Source organism: Schistocerca americana, chromosome 7 (genome assembly GCF_021461395.2).
Source record: "Schistocerca americana isolate TAMUIC-IGC-003095 chromosome 7, iqSchAmer2.1, whole genome shotgun sequence".
Lineage (NCBI taxonomy): Eukaryota > Metazoa > Arthropoda > Insecta > Orthoptera > Acrididae > Schistocerca > Schistocerca americana.
In genome coordinates, this window is record NC_060125.1 from 89964780 (window position 1) to 89990565 (window position 25786).

At 43.9% G+C, this 25786-nt stretch overlaps 1 protein-coding gene across 1 annotated transcript in view; it reads left to right on the top strand.

Moving 5' to 3' along the window:
- Positions 1-2549: 2549 nt before the first annotated feature.
- Positions 2550-25786, top strand: part of LOC124621836 (steroid receptor seven-up, isoforms B/C) — a 531170-nt gene continuing 507933 nt past the window's right edge. The window contains exon 1 of the mRNA XM_047147279.1: positions 2550-2790. The gene's annotated coding sequence lies outside the window, so the exon portion shown is untranslated. The remainder of the gene's footprint in view (positions 2791-25786) is intronic.

A 25786-nucleotide genomic window follows, 5' to 3' on the forward strand; every position in this document is an offset into this window, starting at 1 on the left:
AAAACAAAAACTCAAGTATTCCATTATGACAAGAAGGAATGTTTTCGTTTAGAATACAGGTTTCTGGCTGTGATCCGTTGATGACGAATACATATACGATTGGTTAAATAGTAATGGAAATGAAATGGAATTTGAGCAGATAGGTGACGCAGATATTGTGAACAAATTATTTTCGCTAGGGGAGGAGAGCTGAGATGGGACGATCGAGGAATCCATATTCACGCACACTGAGCCGATGAAATGCTTTGTTGTAAGGGTAGGCAGCACCAAGTATGAGATGAATGTGCGCAAAATGAAAACATTCGCCAGGAAGGAAAAGAAAGAAAAAGCAAAAAAAAAAATATTTCACGAATGTGAACTGATAGCAGGGGTCTATAAAGCAGGAGAAAAGGAGTAGTAGCGTAAATTTTCTGGATACCAGATTTTGCACCAATATCCGGGGCTATATTCGAAACCTCTCTTCAGTGTCTCATGAAGAGAGAGCCGGCGGCCGCTGTGGCCGAGCGGTTCTAGGCGCTTCAGTCCGGAACCGCACGACCGCTACGGTCGCAGGTTCGAATCCTGCCTCGGTCATGGATGTGTGTAATGTCCTTAGGTTAGTTAGGTTTAAGTAGTTCAAAGCTCTAGGGGACTGATGACCACAGATGTTAAGTCCCATAGTGCTCAGAGCCATTTGAACAATTTTAAGTGAGAGCCTGTGACACTGTTGATGGTGATCCTCCGTCTGATGGGGGCTTTAAGCTGTATGGCTTGCTTGATGTTATTTTGGAGAGCATGAGACACACACACACACACACACACACACACACACACACACACACAATTATATTTACCCAGACGCACACGCTTAAACACACAACTTCAAATTTAGCGAATTATAATTCCAAGAAGTAACCACAGCTGCCGGCCGCGGTGGTCTAGCGGTTCTAGGCGCGCAGTCCGGAACCGCGCGACTGCTACGGTCGCAGGTTCGAATCCTGCCTCGGGCATGGATGTGTGTGATGTCCTTAGGTTAGTTAGGTTTAAGTAGTTCTAAGTTCTAGGGGACTGATGACCACAGTAGTTAAGTCCCATAGTGCTCAGAGCCATTTAACCACAGCTGTTTCGCATATGTGCCACGCGGGATTAGCCGATACGTCTATGGCGCTGCAGTCATGGACTGTGCGGCTGGTCCCGGCGGAGGTTCGAGTCCTCCCTCGGGCATGGTTGTGTGTGTTTGTCCTTAGGATAATTTAGGTTAAGTAGTGAGTAAGCTTAGGGGCTGGTGACCTTAGGAGTTAAGTCCCTAAGATTTCACACACATAAGATTTCACACACTGTTTCTCACACAAGAAGATCTTTCCATGGTGGTGCACGGGCGATGCTGTCCACAGCCTCAGCTGCCTTTTCGAATTACGCTACGAGGTGGTCGCCGTGAGTGCCGGATAAGTGGACTCACAGAAGAACTACGGCCCGCACAGAATTTATCAGATGACGGGCCCAAGCTGTCTAAATGGAAAAAAAAAATAATAAATGAGCCTTCGTCAAGAAAGGCGCCAATTTGTGCGAAGGACAGAACCACCTTCCCCGTTAGGAGACTGAACCCGCGCTTCGAGACCTCCTAGGCAACAATGCCATTACGACTTTACTTATGCCGGTCTGTTACCTAAATGACGGTTGGCAGTCGGCTCTGCTCGACGATATCGGTCTGCAACATACCGTAAATATTGTGATTTATTATTATACGCTTTATTTCACTGTGATGTTGTTTAGTAAAATGGCGAGAGAATTAAGATGCGGCAACATGAACTCGACACTGTATGTTAACGGGAAACGTTTTATGGAACAGCACAGTGGTTTCCATCCTACCCGTATTGTATTTGCGCGTAACGGCAAACACACAGCGTCCCCCTTTCTGTTCTCAACTGTCTCTTAGTCTGTCATTACGATCGACGTACGGGAGCGACATTTGACGTGGCAAAGCAATTTTTCCCCCTCGCAGGAAAGAGCGGCAATGGCGGCGGGCGCGGCGCTTGCGCCGGCGACGGCAGCGCCGCGGCGTCGACGTGCGTCGGCGGGCGCCGCGGCGCCAGTGGCGCGCCGGAGCGATGGCAGGTCGCGGGGCGCGAGGCGCGTGCCGCGCGCCGCGGGCGGCTGGCCCGGCCCACCGCGGGCCGCCACCTGCCATTGGCGCGGCGGCGACCTCTGGCGTGGCGCGCCCGCGGTGCCAGGGGGCGGGGCCCCGGGCCAGCCGGGTCGCGTGGTGGGGGGCGCGGCCGCCGGGAGGGGGAGGGGTCAGGTCGCGGCCGCGGCCGCGCCGGCCCGCCCGCCTGCGCCCCGCCAGTCTGCGCGCGACCGCGGTGCAGTGCGGACTCACCTGCGTCGCCACACGCTCCACACGCCGCCAGCGCGCCCCAGCCCGAGCGCTGTAACCCGTCTCGTCTCGTCGCGGCGCCCGGCACGCGGTCACCACGTTGGAGCTAGGCTTCCCGCGCACCATGGCGCTGGTGGCGCCGCCGCTGGGCGCGGGCTCGGCGTGGCGCGACCCCGCGTCCGGCGTCGTGCTGCACCACCCGGCCGCCGCCCCGGCGCCCGCGCCGCCCCCGCCCGCCCCCGATGAGTTGGTGCTCAGCTCGACGCCCGGCTCCGCGTCGGCCAGCTCCGGGGGCGGCGGCGGCGGCTCGCAGATCGTCGTCGGCTCCTCGCAGAGCGGCACCGGGTCCAACTCCTCGGACAAGGGCCAGAACATCGAGTGCGTCGTCTGCGGCGACAAGTCCAGCGGCAAGCACTACGGCCAGTTCACGTGCGAAGGTGAGTGGCGTCGGGGCTCGTGTGCAGGCGCTCGCTCCCGCCGACGCCCTACCCGGTGATGCCCGAGAGCGTGTGAGACCCCCGCACGGCAGTAGTGTGCTCTTCTCTAATGTCGCGCCTGGCACTCCGCAGGTACAGGTGCCCTCAGATGTGCATTGTCTTGTCCTGTATTAAACAGCGTTATTATCGTGTCGCGTAGGTGTTGGTTGTGTCCTGTTTCCACTCGGGGGCCAGTAATCGAAAATTGCTGCCTAGTGTCACTTTGCATCAAAAACGTACGTGCCATACGATCCTCCTACCCAAAACGGATATTGTATCGCCTCTGTTAGACAACGTACTGTGCGTTTTAACAACAGTGATTTTACTTTTATTGCCACATCATTGTGCAGCGAAGACATATTTTGTGTATATAGTGTCAAAGGGTTCTTCAATGATGGGGGATCGTATTTTGTGGTTTGTATTACATTATGGCGACCTTTAAGAGTCTTGGAGCCATACTGCGCAGACAATTTTCAACAGACCCCAATAGAAGGCGTTTTTCAACAAAGTGATGAGTTGTTGCATGATTTGCTGCAAAGGTAGCAAGCTCCTGGTGATAGGTACGTAATACTCTCTCTCACCGTGTGGCATATCCTCCCTCTGCAATCGTCCAGTTTTATCTTGTGTATATAGTGTCAAAGAGTTCATCAATGATTGACGTGTGGGGATCGTATTTTGTGATTTGTATTACATTATGGTGACCTTTAAGAGTCTTGGAGCCATACTGCGCAGACGATTTTCAACAGACCCCAATAGAAGGCGTTTTCCAACAAAGTGATGAGTTGTTGCATGATTTGCTGCAAAGGTAGCAAGCTCCTGGTGATAGGTACGTAATACTCTCTCTCTCACCGTGTGGCACCTCCTCCCTCTGCATAAGAACCCGGCAATCGTCCAGTTTTTTTATGATTGTGATTAAAATCTGTTTCGCCACTTTGACGCTACGGGTGGTGTCATTGTGGTTCGTGAAATTTTGAAGAACGTGCTACTATGAACCACAGCTCTCGAAGTAACAAGCTTTCATAAATTTCTGCCATTGTATTCACATACACACACACATTATATGAGCAAAGAAATATGTGCCACATAAGGTTGACCACGTTTAATGCTACACGAACTTGCCGTTGATATGTCGTCTTGTGTTAAGTGCCGTAAAATTCTTCCGAAAAACTGCCGTCGCACTCCACAGACTCAACACATGGATTCACATCTATGGTTCTTTAATATATATTTATCTATGCACATTCGCTTAATAATTGTTGGGGTTCCTTGTCAGCGAAACAAGTATTTTCGCTTAAGCGCTCAATGTCTTTTGCCGTGTAAGTACGGTTCATCCGTATGAAAAGACGTTTAAAGACGAAAGCTTTTCATGGATGTTAATTTATTGCAAGAGAAGTTAGCGATTACTTTGCGAAAAGTAGTTCCTGAAGTAGAACAAACCTCGTGAGTAATAATATTCCACGCCGGATCAAATTTATAATTTATGTTCAAAATCTGAGATCAGTTATTATGGTTAAAAACTTGGAGTTCTCGTTTCAGGCGACGGGTTCAAAACCGCGATGCTATTAATTACACTTTGATGAAGATCGGTGTACCGTCGTCGTCTGTCGCCTGCGTGTTCTCTTGGCGCTTTACGAATTTCATCATAAAGATAGGCTTGTGTGAAGGTCATTTTCTTTCAATGACGATGAGCCTTTTCCATGTGAAGAACTTTTTGCGTAAACTAAGCAGTCAATCCAAGAGACTTGCTTTCTTGCCCATTTATAATGTTATTAAATGGCTAATATCAATAGCTTTTTTCCTCCTTTCTTGCAATGATAGTACTTCTCTATGGAAATAGAGGGAAATAAATTAACCATGTGAACATACCATTTTCGTAGAGTCCACTAGTAGGCTATAGGATGTCAACAGCGATCAGGCGATTGTGAACATAGGTCAACACAAATGTTCTACGTCCCTCATCCAGAGACGCATATTGTACTCGAATATAATTACTTAACACTAGTTGACAGTTTTGCAACGTCTTCCTATTCATAATGTGTTAATAACTCACTTTACATGCAGCGCTTTTTCCCTTCTCCACAGAAGTCTATGTACGTTCACTAAACGCAAAAACTGGTAAACATTTAAAAATATACCCTGCGTAAGTCATACACCACCTACGACAGATTAAACGTGTTGAGCACAGACTAACCAAACAGTTCCGCATGAACTGCACTACAACTAAGAGAGCATAGCTAATCTACGAAAGGACAGCACTCTATCAACCTTGCTTCATTCGATGCCACATTGATAGTCATTTTCCTTCTTTATTTTCGCCAGCAGTAAAACCTACTGTTGAGAAACAATTGCGGTGCGCGGCACCGCAATCGCGTGACAGTACATGACTCGACACAAATACATTTCATTATTGTTGCTCAATACGACGCCACGTTGCTTAGATTGCTTAGGTGACCCAGAGTATACAAAGAATATCGGTGTTTAGCGAGCTCATTACCCAACAAGATGTTAAGTCTTCCCTCTCCAACACTCATGTATCTGGCTAAACTGTCCCTCATCTCTATCTTTCTATAATTTACTAATTGCGTCATAGTAGGTTATTCACACGGCGGAAGCTCTTTGTAGTGGTGCATAACCATACAAACAAGCAATACACCTTGATGCATTTACATTCTTTTCACTGGCTTGCGTTAGGTGCGATGGTAATAAAGTTACTTTCAAAAATGAGAGCTTCTTCGTTGCGAAGCAACAGTTTGATCGAGCACGTTATAAATGCGCCATTCAGTCAAAAGATGTACGGTGCTCGTGCGAAACGTAGCGAACGTTATTTTGCACGCGTTTTTTAACCTATGGACAACAGTCGGTGTGAACTAAAAGTAACTGCGGAAGTGAACAGCGCAATTACAAAAGAAACAGAGACTGTATAAAGTCATTGTTTTGTCGTATCTGCACAGTTTTCGTACAAATGCGCTCTCATGTTTTCATCATCCTCGGTTTTGTGTATGTGTGTGTGTTTGTGTGTATAATGTAGTGGTAGCCATCCGCACAATGTAATCGGCATTTACTCAGGTGACTGGCTTGCAGTCTGTGTTGCATAAATCAGTCGGCGGACAGTATTCTGTATTAACTGCAGTTTTTCTTCTAGTTTCTCATACGATAATAAAAACCAGTCTATGGCTGGGAAGTCAACCCACATGTCTTCCTTTCGCTGTCCACGACTTCTGTTTCGCTGAGATGCACTAAAACCTATCTCTTCATGATAGCGGAATATATTTCCGGTACGTATGTGACGCATCATGACTATGCGTCCTCTGTTCTTAAGTCTGGTATCGTATGTCACTTTGGCACAATTTTGCCACCCATCACATTGTAATAATGTGTCCAGGTACTGTGTGAAATTCTTGCGTTTGGAGTTGATTCCATCTTACTCTTTACTTCTTTCTCAGGTATTCCTTGCTTAATGATTCAGATTGGAGACTGGTGTAACGCAGGCCGGTTCCTGCAGTGCATTTACACTTACGTAACGTCACCTTAGCCTTCACTGTCAGCGAGGGTTCGGTTCTTATGATCGTAGAAATTGCAATGTTGTTACCATCGATTCTTACGTATGTCTTCTTAATGACGCATATTTGGAATATTCAAGACAAAAATAAAAATTACTACAGGTTCAAACGAAGCCAGTTACACGCACACAAACACAGTACCGATTTTCCCTCCGTATATATTTTTTCCTAATCTAGATGGAAGATATAGTGAACCGATTTCCACACAATCCTTGTGCCTGAAACATTCAAATTTTCTCCATATTTTGCCAGCTATTGTTTCTATGAATAGCCTGTTGTGTGTGGGCGATAGCACATTCACAAACCACGAAGTACGCACACCATCTGTCTGACGCGAAAAAAAACCTAACGTTTCGACTGTATGGTGCGGTACCTCGTTACAGAAACATAACCAGCAGTACAAATTCATCTCTTTTTACCGGACAAAACGTTTGTCCTTGATGTCTATCATCGCAAAGCTGTCTAGTAGCCCTACCTTTTTGACGTTTGTTAGTAAGTAATATTTCTAAAACACTCTTGTTTTCAGAAGACAGCTTTTCAAATTATTTCCTTGTCTTTGCTTAAATTTTCTGCACATTCCGTATTCGCAATGCTGACAGTTTTTACTAGTACGTCCCTTCTTTCAGCTACTTTGCCATATGAAGTTGGAACGAAACAATATGCTTCACATTCGTCTCGATATTTTGACGCTTTGCTAAAATTTTAAACTCGCGATCGGAATTTTTCCGCGTGGACGCCCGTGATCCGAATTAGTAATTGCTGGATAATGTCTCTCCACTCGAAGGTTTTCCTGTGACACGGCGTCAGAGAATTTTTGTTCTGTAATGGCCAGCCTCAGTTACATCTCAAGTGCCAGGCATTCCTACAGTGTGCTCCTCCAACCACGTCAAGTTCAGCAGGCACCATATCTGCGGCTGGTGGAAACCTTTCTATGTTTTCAAAGAATGTACCGAATTTCCTCTATACTCCACATCTTTTGAATACTCGAGCTTGAGATGAAAAGCCGTCAGATGTTTGAAGTATTTCTTCTGCTTGCCATTTATTCCCAGCAACAGATAAAGTGATTTTGCTTTCGGCATCTGCTACAGCACAGCATCTCAGACCCTTTGAGCCGCTTGTTTCCCGGTTTTCGCACAGACCACAGTTCACTTCCAAGCGTACGTCCTCAGGAATGTCTTCCACTAATTACATACTAGTAGACTACTCTTCGCCAGGTGTGTCCTTTTTGCCGATGCTTGGCCATTGCCTTTTGTGTTCTCCTTTCTTCGCCCGTCATACGTGATTTTACTTCCAAGGTAGCATAGCCACTTAACTACTTCTATTTCGTGGTCTCCAGTTTTGGTGGTAAGTTTCTGACTGATCTCATTTCTGGTTCTCCTCATTACTTGAGTCTTTTCTTCGGTTTGCTGTCAATCCATAGTACTTCATTATTAGACTGTTCATTTCGTTCGATATGTCCTGCAATTATTTCTCGCTTCTACTGAGGATAGGGATGTATCAATGAATCTGTCATTGATATTCTTTCACCGTGAATTTTTATCCCATTCTGAACCTTTCTGTCGTTACTTCTTCGATGCAGAGATCGGAAAGTAGAGGAGAAAGATTGCATCCCTGTCTTACAAATCTTGTTAATGTGAGCACTTCGTTCTTGGTTTTCCATTCTCATTGCCCCGTATAGGTTTCTTATGTACATACTGTATATCACCTACCTTTCCCTATAACTTACACCATTATCTCTGAGAATTTCGAAGAAACTGCACTTTTTTACGTTGTCCGACGCTTTTTGTACCCGACAAAGGCTGTGAAAGTGCCTTGATTTTGCTTTAAGACTTGCTTCCATTATCAAACGCAACAGCAAATGTGCTTCTGTGGTATCTTTACCTATCTAATCTGTTTGCCATGTTACAGGTCCTCTATTTAATTTTCCGTTCAGTTGTACATTATTCTTGCCGGCGTCTTGGATGAGTGAATTGTGTAAGTTGATTGTGCGATAATTCTCGCGCTTATCTGCCCTTTTCGTATTTAGGATCGTGTGTGTGATATTTTTCCAAAAATCTCATGGTACCTCCCCAGACTGATTCTAACAATCAGCTTCAGTGGTCGTGAGGTTGCGAATTTCCCCAATGAGTTTAGAAATTGCGAAGGGATGTTAGCTATGCCTTCCGCTTTGTTTGATCGCAAGTATTGCAAAGCTCTGCTGAACTTCGACTCTGATCCCCGACGCCTTCCATATCGACCCCCGTCTCGTCCAGTGTGACTCCATCAAGACAGTTCCTCCCGCTCGCAAACGCTTCCAGTGTACTCTTTCCACATATGCTGCCTTTCCTCAGCGTGTAACAGTGTCGTTCCTGTTCGCTCCCATGGTTTCAACGGCGTTGCTTTTGTTGCACTGGTCTAGGACATCAATAACACTGCGAAAGTGCCTGTCGATGAAGCCGTGGCTTTTTACAAATCGACTGCAAATAAATTAAAACTATAAATACACAGTTGAGTGGGAAAAATATTAGTCAGATAACGGCCTTTGTTTTACACAGCAAAATATTTCACAGGTTTTTAAACTGCGTTTCTACATACATCGTAGTTCTTTCTTGCATTCTAGTTTCAGAAGTCTCCCACATTTCCAATACTGAAAATTTCTCCCAGATGTAGTTATTCTGACTCCATTTTTCCATGTGCTACTACTATAACTACTTCTAGTATTAGTAGTAGTACTAGTTGTTGTTGTTCTAGTAACCCACTGCGTCAACTTCTTAGGCATCTATCCACGCGCTAACGGCACACATGCCGATACGATCACATCGGTTTTGCTTCGGTTGTATCCAATAAGTGGTGCCCAGGCACATTCTCTTATGAGTGTTCTCGTTTTTTTAAATTTACCACGTAGTAAAAAAGGAATATTAAGAGTTTAACATCCCGTTGGAGAGAGGTCATTAGAGACGGAGCGCGAGCTCGGATTACGGAAGGATGAGGAAGGAAACATTCTATAGGAACCATCCCGGCATTTGCCTACAGCGATGTAGGGAAATCACGGAAAATGTAAATCTGGATGGCCGGACAAGGACTTGAACGGTCATCATAAGTTACTTTTAATTCTTTCAGTAAATTCCCATGTTTCTGCTGATGCTGGATCACTAGTTCAGAAGACCAAACAGCTAAGGTGATCAGTCTTGTATTCTGTGTGCGAGTAGAGCAAATTCTGTGCGCAAATGTGTTACGTGTTCGTGTATCGGAACAGGGTAACGAGCCCGGTATTCATCTACTGGGATGCCGGGAAGTTTAAATACCATGATCTTCGTTTCTGGACTGATAAAAATCCATTTAATTGTTTGATTGCTTGTCTGGCTATTGCGGCTCATTGTTTCACATTTTCTGGACCCGCCATTGTTAAAACCGACTTATAAATGTTTATAAGAGCTCACAGATTTTTCTACCCCAAAACCTAAGGCCAGGTCGTGACACACTCAGCCGGCCGAAGTTGCCGTGCGGTTAAAGGCGCTGCAGTCTGAAACCGCAAGACCGCTACGGTCGCAGGTTCGAATCCTGCCTCGGGCATGGATGTTTGTGATGTCCTTAGGTTAGTTAGGTTTAACTAGTTCTAAGTTCTAGGGGACTAATGACCTCAGAAGTTGAGTCCCATAGTGCTCAGAGCCATTTGAACCATTTTTTTGACACACTCAAACACACCTCCACTGACCAAATATTTCATCTTCTTTTTGGACAACATGGTTGTGGAGGTGAAGCAGCGATTAATATTATTAATCAATTATTCAAAAACAGTCTTAATCGCATTTATTATTATTATACCGCCAACCGGTTTCAACCCGACGTTGGGGTTATCTTCTGGGCGTTTACACCATTGGTCGACTGCAGGTGGTGTCACTCCTGTCTACATAGTCTATGATAGATTCATAGTTTCCTGCCGTTATGTAGACAGGAGTAACACCACCAGCAGTCGACCAAAGGTGTAAAAGCCCAGAAGATGACCCCTACGTCGGGTTGAAACCGGTTGGCGGTATAATAATAATAAATGCGATTAAGACTGTTTTTGAATAATTGGTATTTCATCTTCTCTCAATTAATTATTCAAAAATGGTTCAAATGGCTCTGAGCACTATGGCTCTGAGGTCATCAGTCCCCTGGAACTTAGAACTACTTAAACCTAACTAACCTAAGGACATCACACACATCCATGCCCGAGGCAGGATTCGAACCTCGGACCGTAGCAGTCGCGCGGTTCCGGACTGAGGTGCCTAGAACCTCTCGGCCACACAGGCCGGCCAGTTAATGGCTAAACATCATTTGTCGATATTCTCTGCGGAAATTTCTAACCATGTCATTCTGATGCTCTGCGAAAAAGACTTCGTCATTAGCAATTTCACAGCTGACATCCTGTTTTGCAGCGCTGTAGAGGCAGCAAAATGTTCAGAGAAGGATGAGTCAGAATGTGAGGCGGGTTTCGCTAGGTAGTGTTATCTGCAGCAGAAGCGCGGCGCAGTATCTGCCCGCCAGTCTGCGTCGCCTTTCCAGAGGGCCCGGGCCACGCGCTAGTTATCGGACAGAGTTAGCCAGAGGCGCGGCTCTCGCTCGGCGCACTCTGCCTTTGAGACTGGATTTCACGGCTGCACCCTTCCGGCGCAGCTGCCGGTGGCTGTGAGGCGATGCGAGGCGAGAGGAGCCGTCACCGGCTGGCGGTGCGGCCGAACAGGTTCCCCGTGGCTGTGCTCGGTCACGCGACTGGCACGCTCCCGGGATGCTGGCGACACGGGCACGCGCGGCGCCGGCACACGACTCTGCTCCGGTGTCCCTCACGGCTCTGCCCTCGCTCCAGAGGCAGGCAGCCAATTTCTGGTCCTCCCAGAGAGCGACCGCGCGCGCCGGCCGTGCTCGGGGCACAGCGACCGAGAAACACCGTACAGCCAGCTCTGTACTACAGGCTGTCATAGCTATCTCACCCGCGCCAAATAACTTTTTGTTCAGAAGCAAAATATTTATTTACTGATTTAGCATATGGCGTGTTACATGACGCGAATTAATAGAAACAATAGAAAAGTTAAATACGCATACGAAACTTACAGGCCGGTAAAAAAGATGCAAAATACAAAAAAATGCAAAAGAACAAACTATACGGAAACACGACTACAGCCGAATGTCCTTCTTGCTGAAATATTCTACCGTATTTTCGGTAACATGCAGGAAATCGGCACGGTCGCCAGTTTAGAGGCTGTCACTGGGCAAGCTTCAAATGTGTGATTAGCGGTCTAGCAGCTCCACAGTCGCACTTGGGAGAGCTTATGTTCTTCCATGTATGCAGTGAGACAGCACATGTCATCCTCCACAGTTTAAATTTATTCTGCCGGGGGTAAACCAGATTTTGCGAGGCCTGCAGAATTAGGGTTGTACGGTGGTGAGAAAGGATTATAAAAAGACAGGAGCGTGCCTATTTGGTACATTCCCCTTTCCAGAGATCTACTGAATCCATTTTCATTCACAGTTTTGGCATAGATTAGGGCTCGATATGTAAAGCAGAATGTGGTACAAAAATGGCTCTAGGCACTATGGGACTTAGCGTCTGAGGTCATCAGTCACCTAGAACTTAGAACTACTTAAACCCAACTAACCTAAGGACATCACACACATCCATGCACGAGGCAGGAATCGAATCTGCGACCGTAGCAGCAGCACGGGTCCGGACTGCAGCGCCTAGAACCGCACGGCCACCGCGGCCGGCAGAATGTGGTTCTCTTGAAACGTCTCCTTAGAAAAATTTATGAATTACTGTGCTGATAAACCTCTTACAATATTTGATTTTCAAACAACTAAGCAGAACTGAACGTACTCACACATTTCGCTCTTTACGTATTCTGATCAACACTAAACTGATACACGCAATCTGACTTTCAATAATCCCTACAAAAGAATAGCCCTTACTAACAATAAACATCGTTCAAATGGCTCTGAGCACTATGGGACTTAACTTCTGAGGTCATCAGTCCCCTAGAACTTAGAACTACTTAAACCTAACTAACCTAAGGACATCACACACATCCATGCCCGAGGCAGGAATCGAACCTGCGACCGTAGCCGTCGCGCGGTTCCAGACTGTAGCGCCTAGAACCGCTCGGCCACTCCGGCCGGCTACTAACAATAACCTATACCTTTCATGAATCACTGACCTCACTAAAATCTTCGTTACTCGAAGTACTGCAATACAGCGAGCGCCAATACTGCCAGCTGAATAAGAGATTCTAACTACTGAAGGCACTAACTACTGATAGGCATATTTAGCAAATGAAAGATTTTGATAGAGAACACACAATGTAATTTATCATAATAATGTTCAAAAGTCATTATATATATATATATATATATATATATATATATATATATATATATATATATATATATATAAAAATTCATGACATCCAGCCTTACAAATTTACTCTTTCTGATGGACACACGTCCAGATCATCCGCTCTCAAAACTCTGCCATCTCTCTCCCCACATCCACCACTGCTGGCGGCTCACCAACTGCGCAACGCTACGCGCTGTTCACATCCAGCTGCCCAACACTACAATAGCGAATATTCCAACAATGCGAACCAGCCACAGATTGCACACAGCACAGCCTATGATTTTCATACAGAGCGCTACGTGACGTTACCAACATAAAAACCTAAACAGCCTACTTACACTCTCACTGTTGGCGAAGTGTTGGTAAATCTGTAGAACAAAAATACTCTCCATCTTTATGACTCCTCTATCGAGCGATTTCTCTCGCCACAGATGGGGAAGAGTTATATTGCTCAACGCGGACAGCAAATAAGTTGGGGGTCACCTTTATTGTGTGCAGAGTTGGACTGAGTTAGACATCGATAGGACTAGTGTGAGAAATGTTGAGCCAAACCTGTGAGCAATATTTAACTGCCGGATAGACTAGTCTTAAAGCTGGAATCCGTAGCGTAGCACATGAAGACCCTCTTAAAGTGACGGCAGTTCGTATAAGGAGCAAATTTCTTAATTTGGATAGCAATTACGATGGGGTCACTTTTATCGTGTGCACAGTCTGATTTAGTTGAACGATGCGACTAGTGTGAGTAATGTTGAGCCAAACCTGTCAACAATATTTCGCTGCACCACTCACTGTTTATATCGTCAAATTTTATTGTCCTTTTCCGGTTTGAAGTTTTTTCACACACTGAGGTTACGTAAAATAGATACGAGGTCCTACATGTGCACCTTCAGTGTATGAGTGTCAAAACAGCCGATGTCGGTAAATGAGAATAAAGTAAATTCCATAACGTAAATAGTGACTGGTTGCTGCAATTGCTCCCTGAGTTACATACGACACAGTGGCGGTCTTCGTTAACCCATTATAGAAAAAAATTATCTCAGCTTTGAAACTGTGTGACTATAGATGTTTCTCTCAAGTGTCCAAAAGTAGGCAAATGCTTTCTCGGAATCAATAAACATCAGGCAGCCAAAAACTCATACTTCATGGGTACAATAACGGTAGAAGAAAGTGTATGTAAGATGCATAAATAGCAAATAAGCAATAAAGAACGCATATTACAGAACAGAAGCTAATGTTACATTGCAGCAAACAGTTCATCTCCGTTACGTAATTCAGTCAGTCTGAGGTTTCACAGTCTCTTTAATGAGAATTTGACTCAATTTTGACCACGTATGGAGTACACTACCTTAGAATTACGCGGTTGTTCAATAAGCATTCTGAATTCAAAAGACTGGTTTATATCCAAATCGATGAACGAAAAGGACTGAAAATACCTATTTTTTTTTAAAAAAAAAAAAAGAAAGAAAAAGAAAAAGCAATTTCATAAGTTAATGCGAATATCATATTGAAAACCTACAAGGAAATCACTCATTGTTGGGCACTGTGGCCCAAGCTGTACACTATATTCTGTGGAATACGTCTGTACAACGATCGGTTTATTGAACTATACTGATTTGCGAAATAAACTACTTGTTTGCATCGGGAAGAACATCTGACCGAATGGTTAGGCTAGATTTGTTGCTCGAAGCTGGCTTCTACATAACTGAGCTTCTGTGAAAACTAAACAAAAATTTTAAAAATCATCCCATCCCTGAAGCTGCCTGACTGCAGATGTTAAAGTGCCTTGACGTACTTCGGTCAGACGTAGACAAACGGTTCTCGAAATCAATAAATCCCAACGTGGCAACTCATACTGCGTTTATTCATAAAATGATCCGGTGAAACCGCGGCGGAATCAGAGACAAAAGTGCATTTTTTATTAGATAACGAATGTTGTAACCGCACAGCCTGTGCTACTACATTGCTCGATAGGACACTCAATGTACTTCTGCATTTGACGTATCAGTTTATTGGAAAACAATCAAGAGCGACGCGTAGGGAACCTGCTCGTTTCAAGCGTTATATTAAAAGCTACAATACTGTCTGATTTTGTTTGTATCAAAATTAGCTAAAATCCTGATAACACGTTCAAAATTTGGTGTCGCCTCTCCTATGTTCAGAGTATATCGCTTTTGGCTTTCTTAGCATTTTTTATCGGACATTTTTCCTTGAGAAATGATAATCGTCCATTTTGTTGTGTCTAATTCGTAACTGCTGTCTACTTTAGATAGAGGCGCGTTTGGTACGCGAATGCATTGCCCAATTGAAGTCTGTAACGGACTAAACTGAAAAGCGAAGATAGAAAAGTAAACCAGTTGTGTGTTTACAGATAGTTGAGCGAAGGTCATATGCTGAATCTTTGGAGTAGTCAGGAAGATCAACTGGTCTTATCACAGTAGCATAACACTGCCGCTCTATATTATGTCATTCTCAGAAATAGAGACAGTTTTGTTCTCCGTGCGCGCACGTAAAACAAAAATTCTCGTTCTGTTTCACTTCAGTATAGACTACAAACTCAGAGAATCAAAGCAGAAATTGCTCCAAGAAGAAGCCGCAGCATGTGAGTTGGTATGCGGAAGCGCACACGCTTCTCCGTCAGCTCTTCATTACTCTTAGTGCAGACTCATAGGTTAATGCGAAATTAGGCAGCGATTTTTCAATCTAACAAGTGATCAACGGACTACAGAGTGTTGTAGTTGTGATTTCTGTCGCATGAGACACTGTTGCCTAGTGCCCTTTCCGTAACCGAGCTAAGATTGAGGCGCTATAGACCAGAAAAGCAATGTTGCTAACCTGACAGTACCACGAATTTTATGAGTAATACCTGTTATGACTCGTCAGTCTGCCTCATCCATGGTGTTTCCAAAAAGCTATTCTGTTCTGATCGGTTTCATTATTTGCTACGGTAAAGGCTCACCGCCCATTCGCAATACTCGGATGGCATTTTATCCTCATTTGTTCCACTACTTTCGCTCACTGGGAACATTTTCAATTATTGATTCATTTCCTATTAGTGTGTTCGTGTTTCCAAAATCGTTACGGGTTCATGGTGATAAAAATCCTATCTAACAATTGTAAATCAGAGCAGAAGTTAATAGGGTTCGCTGTGGAGAATATCTGAACAATAGAGGAACCACACGAGGCAGCCAGTATGTATTCTGCTGTAGAAGTGCACAATTTTTTTTTTATTGAGACTCTAAGTCACGTCTCCACACCGAACGGCAGCATATAAATGTAGCACGTAAATTACAGTGACTCACAAAAGTATTCGGCCACCAGTGTTGTATTTTTATTTCATTATATACAGGCATCACATGTTACAGTAGTAGTCTCGGCACAAAATGGTATAGGACTATGTAATAAATAGCAGAACAGCATTTTCTTATTTGCAAACGTAACTCAAACAACATAAACAATAATACATAAAGGAACATATCCTCTATCACAGCCCCGAAAGTTTTCGGGCGGTGAATATAACAATCACAACCTTGTACATTTTAATACCTTGTATGCAGTCCTTTTAGTTCAATCACTTGTTCCAAGCGTTTAGGCATGCTGTGAACGAGCTTTCGCGTATAATCAGGACATGTCGGCATTTTCAGTATTCTTTCCTTTAAAACTTGTTTTGATGTCACTGGCGTTTGTCGTCACTCCAAAGATTTTCTATTGGGTTCAAGTCTGGATTCTGAGGAGGGGTATACAAAACCTTAGGGCAATTATACAGCGTCCATAGTCTCACAATATCCGCTTTATGCTTCGGATCTTTTGTCTTGATGCAATCTGAACGTCCTCGAAAGCCCGAAACTTGTAGCACTTTGTGGTAAGTTCTCTTTTAGGATGCTCAGATACTTATGCTTGTCCATTGTACCTTCAGTGAATGCTAATTCGCCTTCCCCATATGACGACATGGAACCTCAAATCATGACACCTCCACCACCGTGTTTAACTGTGGGTTGCTGATGCTTCGATTGAAATTGTTCACGTGGTTTTCTCCAAGTCATAGGTCTTCCATTTGAGGAGAACATCTGCACTTGACGTTCATCGACAAAAATTACTTAGTCCCACCAACTGACACTTATATTTGCGAGCTGCTTCGCGAAGTCCAGTCGTGTCTTTCTATTCCTCTCATTTATCGTAGGGTTCTTCCTGCTTACTCAACCATTACATCTCCCTCGTCTCAGAATTCGTCGGACTGTTTCAGGGTGCACGTCATTCCTATGTTCCTGCTGCACTGCGGCAGCAATTTTCGTTGCCGACAACCTTGGATTTGTTTTAATTTTTGTTATTACTCCAGTTTCCTTTCTTCTACTCAGCTTCTTTGGTCGCCCTGTTTTTGGTTTCTCTTCAGTTCTATCTTCTCTGTTGGATGTTCGTATAATGTCACCTACAGTAGTCTTACTTATTGGTAACAATGCGGCAATCTGCCTTTCGGAACGTCCTTTAACATGATGGAAAATAACAAGTTCTCTCTTTTCAAACGACGTATTGTTTCCTTTCCGCCCCACCGTACTGTGCACCATGCACGTTAACAACAGGGAAACGCAGCACAAAATGAGCCTGCTCGGTCTACAGCTAGCAGCACCGCAGCCTATGCGAAATGTGCCCGAATAATAAAGCGACTGCAAGTTGTGGTGTCTTATAGTACAAATATACATTTCATGTAGTTAATTATATTATACAGCGACCTGCTTGTGGTACATTGTCAGACAATATTCACACTACAGAATGGACCGGCAATTGCTTCTCGTGGGTCTCAAATGTTCTAAAAGAACTTAACATTTCAAGGACAATGAGGGTGATCGAATACTTCTGTGATTCACTGTACCAGGATATTGAAGTGTGTATTTGTTGATTTCTTCGTCCGTCACGAACACGGGAAGCAAATGCAGTACTTCCCACACACATTTCCTTGTTTTGCTGAATGAGTATTGATGAATGATCGAATAATACTTGTGGCCATACAGTAAGACTGTCCCTATAAGCTGATCTGATGCTATGAAACTGGCAAGAATTTCACAGTCTGTTTCTATTGCTACGATAGCCCAACTGCAGTACGGAAATGTCGATAAAACTCACGACAGAAAAGACTCTTCTACTTGTGGAACTCGTCACGTCTAGACGATGTATATTATCTCAAAGGCATGAATTTCATAAGTTTTCAGCTCTTGTGCTTATAGCAAATTCTGTCCAATGCTCTCGGTTACGGGCTGTATATCAGGTTAATCTCTGTTATTTACTTACTCGCTTTATATATATTTTTTCTTGTATCGCATATTTTAAGGTACCCACTAGCCACTGTTCGTCTTCCACCTAACTCCAGTTGGTTGACTATTTATGAATTCCTCTTCGCCAACCGTTTCCTGATACCGTGAGGTAGAGTTCATCACACTTTATTTGTTGACGAGGTCCCCGGGAGTCGAACGAGCAGCAATAATTCTAGGCCAGAAACATCCATGTATACAGTTACAAGAAACCACAATAGTTCAGATACATATATATATACATCTGTATCAATACTCTGCAAATGACACTTAAGTGCCTGACAGAAGGTGAATACGTTAACTCTGAGCATTGCAGAGCAATGGTATCATCGTTTTGACTGCGATAAAACTCGAAAAGCGAGCTGCTATGTATTTAGGAAGTAATAGAAAGCATCGGTGTCGTCACTCGTCACTGATCTGACACGGCGAAGACTGCATGAATTCTTTTCCGACGCTAAAAATGTTGCTTCCATTTTTTTTTTCTTGTCATCAGACAAATGTGCGTTACAGCTACAAGTCATCAAAGTGTAACAGTTGGTGTAAACCACGGTTTCCCAATCTGTGTTCTGCGGAACATTGGTGTTCCGCCGGAAGTGAATAAGTGTTCCGCGAAAAACTATTAATAACATGGCGAATTTCTTCGATATTTTGACGATACTAATTATTTTTAAAACATTTTACAATCATTTTACCGTTATTAGTTATGATTTAAAATTGAAGTAATCACTGAATAAAACAGATTTTTGTCACTTTTTAAACTTTATTAATGTTTAAAATATGTTTCATCGAAATACGAGTATTCCGAAAGTGTTCCGTCTGGGAAAAGTTTGGGAACCTCTGGTATAGACAAATGTCCTTCCTCTAGCGTAACTGCACAAGAAAGGAATTTCTAACGTGTTGAACTTCCGGTTGCAAAATTGTAGAAATGGAATGAATGTCTACGCTTTGAGCGACGCTTCGGCGCGTGTTTAATGGGACATCCTTGTGCTAGGCAGGCGGAATGGGAGATGAATAGCTTTCTAAGTGCACTCTCTCTGTCTTGGACGGCGACCAAAATTAAACCACGAGACGGTGACACGTACCAGCCAGCCAGCCAGCACTGGCACCTCGCCTCATTTGACTCCGCCTGCGTTGGAGAAGGTTCAGCAACTCGCCGAATCTCATTTCTCTGCCGGGTTCTTTGAGGTTTATCCCTCCTTTCTGAAGAAGTTAACGTTGATTAAGAATTTTATCTATGCGGGGCGTAAGCTAATAATAGACAGAACGTATTTAAGGCTGCAGTTTGCATCCGAAAGCCGTTCAGTGTTGAGGCACAAGTGTGCAACTTGCGCTGTTATTCTAGAAACACGTAAATTCTGCCTCAGTAATGAACATACAATAGTATGATAACATAATTTTTGTTGCAGTGGGTCAGGTAGTTTTTTTAATGTTTTTTTTTGTTTCCTTGAATAATTTTTTGCGATAATATTTCTGCACCTATCAGTCTCCTACTTTTTCCACCTTTAGAAACATTTTCTCTTGAAGTCTGATAAGACTGTAGACTCATATTCTGCGATACGTAGGTTGAAATCCCAATCTGGACATCCAGAGCCGGCCGGTGTAGCCGAGCGGTTCTAAGCGCTACAGTCTGGAACCGCGCGACCGCTACGGTCGCAGATTCGAATCCTGCCTAGGGGCATGCATGTGTGTGATGTCCTTAGGTAAGTGAGGTTTAAGTAGTTCTAAGTTCTAGGGTACTGATGACCTCAGCAGTAAATTCCCATACTGCTCAGAGCCATTTTTGACATCCAGATTTAAGTTCTTCGTGGTTTTCCTAAACCACTTAAGGCGAAAATGGGGCTGGTAATTTTGAAATAGCACGACCAATTTCCCTCCACAGTCTTCCTAAGTCCGAGCTTGTGTTTTGTCTCTAACGACTTTGTCGTAGACAGAACGTTAAACCCTCCTGATCGACCTTCCTTTCTTCACTTGAATTCGACGTTATCATGAACGATAGTGCGTTGTTGCGAAATCGCCGTCTCAAGTAGATGAAAGATTTCAGCGAAATCCTTGCTTTTGTGAGAACTAACCGTTCTGATGCAGCAATTCCAGAAATGAGAACTGATGGCGCAGAGTTTATTTTTTGCTGGCGCAGCAGAAGTGCAGCTAAGAACACGTGGTTAAAGGGATAACACCTCAGTCACTATAGTCGCAGGAGTAAAGAATTTATTAGTAATCCTTATTAAAAGAAGGATTGCCTGCTGCCAAAATTAAAAATATCGAAATCTGTTTGTCGTGCCACAATTTGACTTAAGTTGTCTTGATTGCTGGAAGACAAAAAATATTGGAAATCGCTTTTTTTTTTTTTTTTTCAAAAGTTTTGTTCACATTCCGATCATTACCGATAAGTATCAATGTTTACGAAGTAGCTGCCTCATCTGCTATTGGAGTTAAACTCATCAATATGAGAGCAGATAAATACTATGGTAAACTTCCTGGTGTTCTCCACGTTGATCTTATGGAAAAATATTGCTCTTTGCACATCATCAGTTTTAGGGGTGCTGAAACTTACTGATGTTATACTATGTATATACCGGTTCTAAAGTACCTATTTTCTTTATTACTAGCGTGATTCCCACTCTTTCGACCCGAGATAGCTCAATACTTCGGGCTCCTGACTCGTATTCTCACTACAGAGTGTCAAACCCTCGCCGGCCGGAGTGGCCGAGCGGTTCTAGGCGCTACAGTCTGGAACCGCGCGATCGCTACGGTCGCAGGTTCGAATCCTGCCTCGGGCATGGATGTCTGATATCCTTAGGTTAGTTAGGTTTAAGTAGTTTTGAGTTATAGGGGACTGATGACCTCAGAAGTTAAGTCCCATAGTGCTCAGAGCCATTTGAACCACTTTGTCAAACCGTCATCTGGCAGTTTTGTCATGACTTCTTTCAGTCACTTGAGGTGAATGGTGAAACTACACATTTTCTCCCCCCCAGGCATGTCCAACTGAGGCAATGCTCCGCCTCTGATGGTATCCGTTTTTTATTTTTTCTTTAAATCATCGGTCTTCTGACTGGTTTTGCGCGGCCTGCCACTTGTACCTCTCTTGCGCCAATGTATTCCACTCTGTGTTTCCCCGTGTAGATTTTAGCCTCTACAGCTGCCTCTGGTCCCGTGGAAGCTATTCCTTGACAACACGTGTCGTACCATCCTATCCCTTCTCCTTTGTCAGTGTTTAGCCGGCCGGTGTGGCCGTGCGGTTAAAGGCGCTTCAGTCTGGAATCGCGTGACCGCTCCGGTCGCAGGTTCGAATCCTGCCTCGGACATGGATGTGTGTGCTGTCCTTAGGTTAGTTAGGTTTAAGTAGTTCTAAGTTCTAGGGGACTGATGACCACAGATGTTAAGTCCCATAGTGCTCAGAGCCATTTGAACCATTTTGTCAGTGTTTTCCCAACGTTCCTGTCTTTGCTGATTCTGTGGAGAACATCCTCATCTCTTACCATATCAGTCCAGCTACGCTTCAACATGCTTCCATAGCGCCACATCTCAGACGCTTCGATTGTCACCTTCTCCGGTTTCAGCACAGGCCAAATTAAGGCCTATGTTCGACACTAGTAGACTTCTTTTGACCAGGAATGTCATCTTTGCATGTGCTGGTCTGCTTTTTATGTTCTCTTTGCTTCGTCCATGATGTATTACTTTGCTCCCAAGGTGGCAGAATGCCTTCAATTGGTCTAGCTTGTGGCCAACATTTTTTATCTCTATGGCTAATCTCATTTCTACAGCCCCACATTACTTCCGGCTTTTATCGGTTTAGCTTCAGTCGATATTCCGTACTCATTAGACTATTCATTCCAATCAACTGGTTCTGTAATTCTTCTTTATCTTTACTGAGGTAGCAGCATCTCAATCTTGAACCTTTCTTTTATTTCCGTCGTTGTTTGTTCGGGGTATAGATGGATATAATTATACTTTCGCTACTTCAGTCAACATAGACGGAAAACTATTTACCGAATGGGTACCCAGCTTTATAGGAATGATGTTCAGAATTTGCGCTGTAGGATTTGCGTTGTTAGCAGTCATCTCTTGCCGTTGCGTTCCTACTGGTACGGTGACACAGGGTTGAGACACAAGCATCAATTTGCACTGCAGTTGCTGAGAGCCAGCATGGGTCTGGACAAGTTGCGCAGTACTTTACTTGTAAAGCTGTTTTATCAAAACAACAGCAATAGTAACAGTGGTGCTGCTCTTCGTATCGACTCTTCAAAGGTATGCAGAGACTTTCTCTTTCCGTACAGGGGTTGAAGCCGGCCGGAGTGGCCGAGCGGTTATAGGCGCTTCAGTCTGGAACCGCGCGACCGCTACGGTCGCAGGTTCGAATCCTGCCTCGGGCATGGATGTGTGTGATGTCCTTAGGTTAGTTAGGTTTAAGTAGTTCTAAGTTCTAGGGGACTTATGACCTAAGATGTTGAGTCCCATAGTGCTCAGAGCCATTTGAACCATTTTTTACAGGGGTTGAAGAACATAATTCAGAGGTTCGATTTAAGGGGTGATTGGGAGTTGCTCCTGGAAGAGGCCGACGACCAGCTGCGCCAGAAATTGTTGAAGACCTTACTGTCGCCATGGCTGAGAATGCTATACCCGATGTACAATCTTCAAGTAGCGCACGAACTGTGCCGCGGCAGCTGAATATTGCACGGTCAACCGTTCTAAAAGGGCTGCGAACATAGTTTCAGGCTGTCGTCGATGTAGATGGTCGCAAAACTGAGCGATGTTTGTAACCTGAAACGTAAACATTTTACGCAGTTAACAAATATTAGTCTGTCATGTGGAAAATAAAATGTGTTTTTTGAATGGCGTATTCAGTATTTATTTTCCACCACGCCCTTAGGAATGTTTCTACAAAATTTCATTATCCTACGATTAATTTTTTTTGTTTTTTGTTTTTTTGCGGGGGTTCCTGTGTGACTGTCTTACAGCCCTTCGTGTCCGAGCACTTTGTTCTTGCCCTTCCATTCCTTTTTCCTCTTGGTTCTTGTACATACTGTATATTAATTATAATTACATTAATTATATCCGTATCAATTGGAAATTATTTTATTAATCATTTGTCGTGTCAGGAGCAAACAACAGGCAACACAAATGTATACATTAAACCGTAGCCTTCCTGTAACCGCTGGGTTACCTCCCAGATTCTGTATCTTGTATTAGACCAAGCCTGAAACCTTTTAAATATTAAAAAAGGCGGAAAGCAAACATTGATTCGAATTGCCAAGAAAGAATATCACTAGGAAGAGAATTAGGCGGGGTAACAGGCCTGAACCAAAGAATAGGTTGGGTGGGCTCGAGTTGAGCGTGTAGCACACTCGTGGGTGCCGTTTCTTTGTAAGTCACCGGCCGCACGCTGTGGCGGGGGCGGCAGTTAAAACCCAGCTCGCGGCCGCGTTAGGTATTCATGCTGGGGCGGCCCGCGACCAGGTGTGGCGGTGCCTGGCTGGGTCCCACCCCCGCCCCCGCCCCGCAGCGGCACAGCACAGCCTCATTTGTCGCATCTCGTCTGCGTCTGTGGTTAACTAACCGCCGGCCATTACGCCCGCCGACACAAATTCCAGCCGCCGCAACCGATATTTTGTTCTCTCTAATGCCCGCTATTATCGACTCTCCGACATCGGCGCCACTCTTTCAGAGATTACTGCTCGGAAACTTACTTAATTTCCCGTGTGTACACCTGATTACCACTGACGCTAAGTACCATCTTAGTAACCTCTTTTTTTGAGTTTTTTGTTAACCTAGCTTTTTTTCTATTCCCGCTCGGGTTAATTTTTTTTTATTTTTAGCGGTTTACTTCCTAGTAGTTTCAACGTTAATGTCCATTACAGGTAAGGTATCCGGAAACAACCTCTTACTGCCGTGCGTTTTTCTTATAAACAGCATACGAGTAGCATACCAGATTACTCCACATCTCCGTTTTAGACTTCTAAATCTCTTAGTCGTCGTCGTCTAGTCGATGCTTTGGAAACGGAGCCAAATAAATAGACGGAGCGCTATTCTCGCACAATCGAGTCGATATAAATTTATGTCTAGTTTCAACACGTCTTTCGGACCTATTAGGCATCACAATGTGAATCCACTGAAGATACAGTACGACACATCCAGCCACTTTGCACGAGTTGTCTGAAATCGTCACGAAGCGCGGTTGAGGGAGAAACAGGTACGATGCGACGGAGCGATTGTTTGATCTGACCGGCATCACCAATTTTAATTCCGCTCTATGTTTCTAAACGTTTTTAACCTTAACCAAAGAAGTATCGAACTTACAGTACCCCCGCAGAAAAAGAAGACATTTGTTGACACGAATATTGACCGCGTCAGTTACGTTTTCAGGCATTAGGAGTGGGGAAATTTGATATTTTATTTTATTTTTGTTACACTTGTTGCTAGAAAGTAATACTTCTTTATCCATACTTTCTATCTGAAAGCGTGATTAATTTATAAACCACTAAATATTCGTGAAGCTTCAAACTTCGAGTCATCGTGTATTTCCCTTTGACAGATAAAGGTAAAAACTCCTTTTGTAACTATACTGTGCCCATCTTTTAATTATCTCTGTGTTGGACATGTGCGTTCCTCAAGAGTAAATTCTAGGACGAAATTTACTGAAAATCACATCCACTTCAGTAAATAAATTTTGCCGCGTTGTTTTATAAACGTTCTTAACATGAAGTCATTTTACTATTTTGAAAAATAGTTTATTATCTGCAGGGATTCGCTGCGCATATCGCTCTCTATTTCAAAACAAATACTTTCGTTCATCTATTACCACTTAATTCTAATATGTAATTGTCGGTTACATTAACTCAGCTCCGACGGTGTTACAATACAGTCCAGAAAAATTTAAGCCATCCTTTTCTGCCTGCATTCAAACTTTGCCTCGCCAGCTTCCTGTTGTATTGTGACAGTTATTAAAATTAAACTAAGTGCGCTCCTTAGAAACTTTCGTTTCAACATAGTTCAGTATAGCTCGTTTCAATAGCGAACAGTGCCTAAATTTTGCCAGATGTGGAGGTGTGCGTATTACAATCTTTCCATTACAACATAGTTCTCCTATCCTGAACAGGACACTAATAAACAACTATTTCCTTCAAACCAACTTTCGGGTTTATCATAAACTTAGCCAGTTAAGTTATTATGTCTTTGTCAACTAAAAGATAGGTTGAGCTCTGACCTGTCCTGAGGGCTGACCAACATTTAATTGCTGACACGCACTTCTTCTGTCAGTGTTACAAGAGATTGTTTTCTGGAATACATATGAAGTCAGTGAATAGTCTCTTGGTATAGACTTCGTGCTGAGTACCTGAAAATACTCAGTTACAATCGCGTGTCTTACTTAGTGTTGATTTCTCATCCGATATTTGAGACAAACGGCAACGGACACAGCTCAGGTCAGTGGCGAAGCATAGAAAGCTTTAAGTAATGTGCTGCTAAAAGATAACAAATGCAGAAATTGCACTGTATGTTACAATAAATGATGCGCATCTAAGTATTACGAAACTTTTAAAACTCTTTAGTAAATTTACAAAGAACTGCACGTAAAATACGTGATTTTCTGTGCACTATAACGCAAACGGTTTGCGTTCCATCATACTTGTCTACTGTCGCCCTCTCCCCTCGTTAGGCCTCTGAGAGTGGGAGCTCCGCACAAGTTAGTCATCAGCGGCGTTGGCGTCGTTTCAACAGCAAACCAGAGTCACAGAAAGTTGCATCTGTAA